This window comes from Coptis chinensis, chromosome 7 (genome assembly GCF_015680905.1).
Source record: "Coptis chinensis isolate HL-2020 chromosome 7, ASM1568090v1, whole genome shotgun sequence".
In the NCBI taxonomy this organism is placed as follows: Eukaryota; Viridiplantae; Streptophyta; class Magnoliopsida; order Ranunculales; family Ranunculaceae; genus Coptis; species Coptis chinensis.
The window spans coordinates 28,882,565-28,889,951 of NC_141462.1; the positions used below are offsets into that span (position 1 = coordinate 28,882,565).

General features: G+C 32.3%; 1 pseudogene; it reads left to right on the top strand.

Moving 5' to 3' along the window:
- The first annotated feature begins 4,841 nt into the window (after window positions 1-4,841).
- On the top strand, window positions 4,842-7,006 carry LOC147486992 (kinesin-like protein KIN-8A; annotated as a pseudogene).
- The last annotated feature ends 381 nt before the right edge of the window (window positions 7,007-7,387 follow it).

Below are 7,387 nucleotides of genomic sequence, written 5' to 3' on the forward strand. Positions count from 1 at the left end.
AGCATAATAAGCAACCTAAAGGGCTCTCAATATATTTTAGTCCACAGCCCACTGTTTTGTTTTATTAGCAAAAAAAAAAAAAAAAAAAACCCTATTATTGTTTAGGTGTATGGAACTATGTACAGGGAGAGTTCTCCAACAAAAAAATATACACGCCCTCTATAATTTATTAAAGTTCTTCATCAAATAATCAAATATGAGACATTTGAAGCCAACACTTCAATCTTACCTCTATCCTTATTTTGTCTTATTTGTTTTCCCCTATAATCCCTCATTCTTTCTATATATATTGTTTTATTTGGTGTAGAATTCTTCTTCTCTCTCTTGTGTAACGTAGAATCCATCATTCTCTTATGTGCATTTATTTGTTAAATAAGTCTATTTAAGTTTCAAGTTTATGAGTTAACTATTCAAGAAAGAAAAAAAAAATGTTGGGATCAATTTTTATAATAATTGTTATTTTCTAAATTCTTTGTTAAATAAATTGAGGTTTGCATTCATATGAAATAACGTAAACAAATTCATAAGATATAACAATTTTATTGGTATATATTAATGCTAATATTTGAACTTTGCTTAGGGCCCCGATTGCCTTGAGCCGCCTTTGATCGGATAAAGCGTTTTTGGAAAACTCTCCAATTTTTTTCGGATGGCAACATCCTTTCCAAATCCGATCCAATTATTTTTCGGATAACAAATTTTTTTCCAAATTTAGAAAGTTCAAAAAATCCAAAAAAATTTGGAAATTTCAAAATCGGTAAAATTTGGAAATAAATCGGAAATTTGAATTACATAATAAGTTTCTCTTTTAGGGGTAACCATTTTTATCCAATTAATACATTTATTTAGCAATCATTTTGAAATGTATTAATTCAATAAACAACTTAGACCTTTTAACACGTTTATTGAACAAGTTTTTTCTTCATATTAATGCATTAATTCTATAAATAAGAAAATGGGAGAAAGACAGGCGTGTACTATAATAACAATTTTGATTTTTTGAAGGTGTGAGAGAGACAAGATTCTACTTCTCTAGGGCTTTTATTTGGTTTGTAAACTATATGTAGTTTTAATTTAGTAATTATATGAAATAAACGGTTAGTATATCTTAAAAATCCATAGATAAATCGGAAATCGGATCGGATCAGATCAGATTTTTGAAAACACATCCAATTCCGATCCAATTATTTTTCAGAAAAATCAGATATCAAAATTTCATATATCGGAACACATATATCCTTGCCAAATTCGAAAAATATCGAATCGAAATTCATAAAAATCGGATTTTCGGGAGAAAAAAAAATGGCACCCCTGGTCCCCTGGATATGCTCCATCTTGGTTGTTTTATTTTTAATTATAAACTTTGTGAGTGTTAATATAAATCTAGAGGTTTATCTAAAACAAAACTTCCAAATATGGTGGAGAAACAATATTTTAGTCATATGAATTCCAAAAAACTTAATCATGAAAAAAAATAATGAATTAGAGGGTCTTTTTTTTGTGGAGATGTTCGCACATAAAAAAATATGAAAAAAAATATTTTAGTGTAGTAAAGATCGATTATCTACAAAACTCGCACACACAAAATCCCGTCAGCTCATTTGATCGAAGATTGTAGCCTTCTCACAAATTGTTTAGAATGTTATAGATTTTTTCAATAGCCCAGGTTTTCTTTATTAAAATTTCATAACAACTTTTAACAAAATTAAACATATGAAATCAAGCCGATTTTTTGTGGGGAGCTTTCCCTTTAAGCAAAGACTATCGTCATAAAAAATAGAGTCTATTTGTGGAGTTCATATAACCATTCCCATTTAACATTCCAACATTCCAAATGGTAATTATTACTATTATTTTTTAATTTTTTAATTTATTTTAAGCAAAAAGGCAACATACCAACGCAAAAATAATATTATGAAAAATCACACATGTGATTGTTACGAGTCATATGTATCAATGTATGTATGTAGCAAAACTATCTTATTGATGGTGAGTCAACTTTAACTATTATGAGCAGGGCAGTAGTGGGTGTAATAGCAAGTAAGTAGACTAGTTGATCTTGGTGGGTGGTTATGAACGTGGTTATACACTTTTCTATTTAAACAAGTTGATTACTGAGTAAAGAGTAGAGAAAAATATCCTTGTTAGGTGACACTTTTGCATGTGTTATCTTTGAAGTTCAATTCTCCTTATAAATAGTTCTAATGGTATTATATTTTCTTGGATTCCAACAGGATGTATCATGAACTTAATGCTATGTGCTATGCTCCATCTTGGTTGTTTATGTTTAGTTGTGAACTTTACGAGTTTTAATAGAAATTTGGATATTTATCTAAAATCAAAACTTTCAGGTATTGTGTATTGTGGAGAAACAAAATTTTAGTTATGTGAATGATTATATGAACTCCAAAAATCTTAACCATTAAAAAAAAATGAACTAAATGTTATTTTTCTGTGGGGAGGTTCGCCCCGTAATGTAGTGAAGATCATCTACAAAACACAAACACACATAGACGACACAACGACAGCAACACCAAAAAATCACTAGCTCATATGAAGATTCCAACCTCAAATATTGTTTAGAATGTTAAAGATTTTTTCAAGGGCCTAGATTTTCTATTTTAAATTTTTGGAAAATATTTTGACAAAATTAATTATGAAATCGAGCTAATTTTTTGTGGGGAGGTTTTCCATTATGGGAAGACTATCGTCATGAAAAATAGTTCGAGTCTATTGAAGGTGGAGTTCATACAACAATTCCCATTTAACATCCCAACATTCCAAGTGGCATTATTTTTGTATATTAAAAAATAAAAAATAAAATAATCAAAATGCAGCATACCAACGTAAAAATAATATTAATTATGAACAAGTGTGTGATTGCTATAAGTCATAACTCATATGTATGCAGGATAATTATCTTATTGGTGTTTCATCTAACAAAGAGTGGTGTTTCATCTTGAATCTTGTTAGAGGTAAATCCAGCAAAGTTGAGATGTGTATAAAATGTTCATATGTGATGTTATTAATTGGTTCTATTTGGAAGGAGTGCAATGGTAGAAGATTTTAAAATGTATCCATCGAAGCCATTATTGATTGTGAGTAGAACAATTATCAGATAGATGAAACATTATATAGAAATCTTGGTGGACAAGCTTGAAGACTATTGATCTCAGGATTCTTGCTAACAGGTTAGGACTACAATTCATAAACAATAGCTGAGAATCCAATGTAAATGGTTACCTCTCCCTCAACATACATTAAAACTCAACCGTGATGGCTCTACGAGCAAAGAGGGAGTAGGATATGAACAGTGGCAGAGCCAGGAATTTATTATAGGGTGAGCCAATTAGCACTACAAGTTTTCAGCGCAAACTCAATTAACTTGTATACTCGTTTTTTCTTGTTTTTTCTTAAGTTTAATATTTCAGTATATCGTTTTATTTTTTTTATTAAATATTGTTATACAAACAAACAATTTTTTTTTAGTGTATGTTTTCAATTTTTCAAAAATAAAAATAATATTATTGCTTAGGTAACAAAAATTTTAAATTTAGAAGTGTTAGATCAAAACTCACATCTACTGAACTTCCTAGGAGTAATATCACGCCCCAATTTTTTATAAAATCCAAATTGACAATGAACAGATTTTACTCTATTTCCACATCATTCAGATCCTACAAATCTAGAAGCATGAGGCGAGATCGTACCTGATTCTCCCATAAGTGACATTTGTTAAACTTAGTGTACAACTTCTGGTCTTGCAATATTTCAATACAATACATATATGCTTTTTGCTCCGTCCATGGTATATCTTTAAGTAGAGTAATTAGTAATTAGATTTTTTTCCTTTTATTTTTCTCCTTATTGGCAAAGAATTAGTTGAGACTAGATCACTAAAAGAGAGAGAGTATATGGGGGGTTTCAGCTTTGCCTTTGGGGGTTTTTTTTTTTTAACCCCTTGGCACAATTATTAATGGGTTGGACAGTTAATAAGCTCGAGTGTTATTAGTCAAGAAGAAATAAGCCCCGTATGGTATGAACTATGATCTAAAGCTACGTGGGCTGGCGTAGGGTCCATGAACTTTTAACAAATGTATGGGCTTAGACTTCAAATGTATGGGCATAAGACTTGATTTAAAGATAGATGACCTCACCATCATCCTACCTATATTAATATCCATTCTCCCAAGATGCTCATAGTGAGCCACATCAACAAAGTTTTTAAAATAGTCTCTATTTAAAAAATAATTACTTGCCTTTTTACCAAACTAACCCTGAATTTGGCCATCTCTCTAATTTAGTATAAGTCAAAATTGTCTTTTCATGTGTTATGTTAAAACAAAAAACAAATCTACGCATTATTTAATTATTTCAAATGTACGCATGGGATGAAAAAAAAACAAATTTTAAAAAACAATGGATTAGTTAATTGATATGTATTAGTTATTGGATATGGATTAGTTAATAGATACAAAATTCTTATGCTACACAATTGCCTGTGTAGACCACATGTGAAGCCGTTGATTTGTAAGTTTTTTTTGCTCATAGTGAGCCACATCAGCAAAGTTTTTAAAATAGTCCCTATTTGAAAAATAATTACTTGCCTTCTTACCAAACTAACATTGAATTTGGCCATCTCTCTAATATAATATAAGTCAAAATTGTCTTTTCATGTGTTATGTTAAAACAAAAAACAAAGTTACGCACTATTTCATTATTTAAAATGTACGCATGGGATGAAAAAAAAATTCTAAAAAACAATGGATTAGTTAATTGATATGTATTAGTTATTGGGTATGGATATGGATATGGATATAAATTAGTTAATAGATATAGATATGGAGTTAATGGATCATGATATGTATTAGTTATTGGATATGGATATGGATTAGTTAATAGATACATAATTCGTATGCTACACAACTGCCTGTGTATACCACAGGTGAAGCCATTGATTTGTAAGTTTTTTTTATTAATTTATTTTTTCACATAATTTGGATTTATTTTCTTTTTACTAATTTCTAAATTTAAATTTATAGTCCAGTAAACAAAGTAGTAGCACATGCAAAAGCATGTAAGCAAATCCCTTTATTCTTAGCAAGTCTTTCTGATTGGGTCTTCTGGAATTCAACAGGGTTAGTTTTAAGTTGGAATCTGGAGCAGTTGGGACTTTAAGGAAGCAAATAAGAAACTTGAATGGGGCTTGAAGAAGGTATGTTTACTAGATATTGAAGATTATCCTTCCTTTTTCTCTGAGGGTTTTGCTTAACAAATAAGTGCTCCATTTATTTTTGAAATTAATTTTTGTGTGCATAACCTTTTAAATTTTTTGATGCAATATGTTGCAGATTGTGGGTGGATTTGAACATACTCTACGTGCAAAGCTCACATTTTCACATGAATCACATGGTATTGGATAGTAATTTTTCAAAACCAAATTTCCATTTATATCAGGCTGTTTAGGAACTGAAACTCTAAGCTAATCCTTGAAACTTTCCTCTCCCTTAATTGTGAATTCAAACATCAATATAGAGATAAAAATTTAAAATTTAGGTGACTGAAAACAAGTAACACCATCAGGTGAAGCGATTTTGGAAGAAGTTTATTAGGAAGAATAATTAAGAGAAACAACTAATGGTTTTTGAGTTTAGTAAATTGAAATCAGCTCAGTGATAGTTATAGTAGGAATTGTAATTACTTAATTAACTCAGAGTAAGAATTGTTATCTTATTCCAATGCATGTGTATTTCTTTAGGTTGTAGCATAATACTGAGTCAGAGACAATACAATGAACGTTGTCAATCGAGTAGGCAAACTATCACCGATTGATCTAGCGGGATCTCGAGAGAGCTCTTGCCACGGATCGAGAGAACACTTAGGTCCATTGAAGGTGCCAACATTAATCGCCTCCTTACTTGCACTAAGTAGTTGCATCAATGCCCCGGTTGAAGGCAAGAAACACATCCCTTTATCGTAACTCCAAACTCACTCAACTTCTCAAGGACTCCCTAGGTGGAGCCTGCAACACCGCCATGATTGCCAACATCAATCCAAGCAATCTCTCCTTTGGTGAGACTTCGAAACACTCTCCATTGGGCTGATCATGCTAAAGAAATTGTACAAAGGTTCAAATTTCTAACGTTAGCACTTTTGCAAACCCAAATTTTCATTCCTTTTCTACATAAAACTATCTAACTCAAGCTTTTAGTATATACTATTGCAGGCGTGTGAGGCAAATGAGGAAATATTGCAAGTTCCCACAGCTGACACCAATCAGGCAAAATTGCTCCTCGAATTGCAAAAGGAAAACTGTGATCTGTGAGTCCAACTTGCTTGCCAACAGCAGAAGTTACTTAGTGTCCAAGCACAATCATTGGCAGCAAATTTAACTCCAACCCCCTCATCGGCCACCTCTATCATGACTCCACCTTCAGCAAAAGTAAATGTGAAAAGAAGAACCATGTCTTCCATCTTAACAGGAAATTGCTTCAACACTCCCGAGTCAAAGAGAAGGGGTGCTAGGGAGACAGACTGAGGGCTTCAGCAAATAGTGAAGGCATTAGAAGCCAAAATAGATAGGATGAAGAAGGACCATGCATTGTAGCTAAAGTAGAAAGACAATTTCATACTTGATCTTACACGAAAGTTATCCAAATCATCAGTAGTAGTAGGAGGAATAAAGAGAGTAGTTACACGGGCAAGCTTGCGACCCAAGGAGCCAGCAGCGGAAGGTGAATTGAAGAGCCCAAAACATCGGTTTCATTCACCAGCACCCACAGCTAAAAAACGGAGCTTCTGGGATATAACCACTGCAAATATCCCATCATATCACTGACATCATTAAGTGGTAGAAAAACCATAAGCCATGTAGAAGAACCAGCACGAGCTCCTTCAATGCTTATTTAGGTATAGTGTATTCCTTTCTTGCATATTTCTCTCTGGATACTATTGGTTGCGAAATTTGATGAATGGCCTAATTTGTTTATGAATAATCGTTTATAAATAATTGGTAATCTATGCACACATTTGTCTAGATTGCGTCTCATTCCATTTTTGGCATAAGCACCTTCTCCAACCAGTGAATGTGGTTTTGTTTAGTGACATAGTATCTAAACTCTATCTTCTATTCCCGTTAGGATATGTGTGCATCCAACTAATATAAAGGGCTGCCCTTAGCCCAGTATGGACGGAAGGGAAAGAAACCGATGTAGCTACTTCTTCAGCAAGGTTCTCCTTCCTCTGCAATAGATCGTTTTGATCCTGCCAGTTCTTTCACATTTCTTTCTTTTTTTCACTTAATATGTAATATTCTATTATATAGCATAATACCAATAAAGCGAGCAACCACAGCGATCGCTAAAGCTTTGACTCTCACCCTAACATT